Source organism: Cryptomeria japonica, chromosome 6 (assembly GCF_030272615.1).
Source record: "Cryptomeria japonica chromosome 6, Sugi_1.0, whole genome shotgun sequence".
Lineage (NCBI taxonomy): Eukaryota > Viridiplantae > Streptophyta > Pinopsida > Cupressales > Cupressaceae > Cryptomeria > Cryptomeria japonica.
Window position 1 is genome coordinate 103,583,747 of NC_081410.1, and position 1,715 is coordinate 103,585,461.

Below are 1,715 nucleotides of genomic sequence, written 5' to 3' on the forward strand. Positions count from 1 at the left end.
TCAATGTGGATGGTTGAGAGGCACTTGAAATTTTTCAAGGCTTTGGTTCGACAAAGAGCACATCATGAGGGTTCTTGCTAGACACAATGCACCACTAAGAGGGGGAGGGGGTGAATCAGTGGTTCACAAATATCTTTTCTTTTGCAATCCCTTGTGAGCACACCGGTTGATAGATTTAACTTAATGCAGACTTACCAGTTAGGGAGGAGACTAACTTAAATGCAAAACACACTCACAAGGGAATATCACATAACACCAGTATATACGAGAAAAACCTAAGATGGGAAAAACCTCGATGAGCAATGTTGTTGGAGTCTATTGCTCCAATCCAATCTCACAATAAAACATAGTTACATAGTTTAGGGCACCAACCCAAGGAGCACCAATCCCTGAATTTAGGGCACTAACCCAAGGAGCTACAACCTCTACACCGAGCTACAACTCAGTGTTCATAATATAAACATCAAATACATAAGTGGTTATCTTGTTACAAGTGAATCTTGCAACCATTAGATATATATCTGCTTCACCGACTCTTTTCTCTGTTGCTCTTCACCTGTTGCTTCTCTGCTGGTAAGACTTACCAGTTTATCTCTCTTTTGTACTACTCTCATTGAATCTCGTCTTCACTACTCTGCTTTTCACTGATTCTCCTCTCTATCGGTTCTTTGTTTATCTTCTCTATAGCCTCCTTCACTTCTGCATTGCTAGTATGAACACTACCGATTCTTCTCTCCAACCGGTTGAATGCTTCAACCAGTTTCTCTCTCACTCTCACTCTCTTTATAGATGCTTGTTGAGCACTTGGCTGATTTGCTCTTACTTGCAGAAGTCTTCAACTTCGCAATCACACAATATTCTACTATTCAGCAGAACATCACATTCTCTTCAACCCCCCCACTTATAGCCAAGTTTTCCCTCCAAAATCCAATTCAAAATCCAGGCGGTTAGGGTTTCCTCACCATCCTCGAGGAAAACCAAATCCAATCAGATCTTGCACGATCTGATCTTTCTAACATCCGATTGCACAACTTTGTTATATTCGCATCTCCTAGATCACGCCTTCCATCTCTGGTGACTTGCTTTTTACCCTAATAGCTGATCCCTTGGTCAATCACGAAAGAACTGTTGTGTTGTTTCCTCTGTCGCCTCAATCTTCTCAATCACTTTTAGCTGACTCGTAATTGTCTTCCAGACCTCGAGCCTCAAACCCCTGCAATTGCTCTGCAACATGTCTCGTGATTTGTGTGACCTTTCATTAAAGTCGACCAACCTTGCAACAACCCTGTCGATGTACATTCCATCTTTATCCAAACGCAGGTTTGCCACGTTGACTCCATGTGGCATCCATATCGACTAACTGCCAGCTTGGCACTTCATGTTGGTCCAAATGGGATCACCGACCAGCCACTCAACCGGTTCCTCTTTCCTACCGATTTGCTAACCCTATCGGTATCACACACTGTATCGGTAACCTCATCGTGTCTGCATTCTGCTGAACTGTGGGCGGAACACCTTGACCGGTCGTCAGACATGTCTTTCTTTGAGCAAGTTCATTTGCTTATTTCTCCAAGGTGGAGAGTCGTCTGCATCTGCACCTTGCTCATATTACCGATGGGCTTACATATCGGTTATCACTCTTCTTCAGCATGCCTTCTCTGTCGGTCGAGTGCATAACCCCGATCTCATGCACTTAAGACATTCCCTCAATTCAC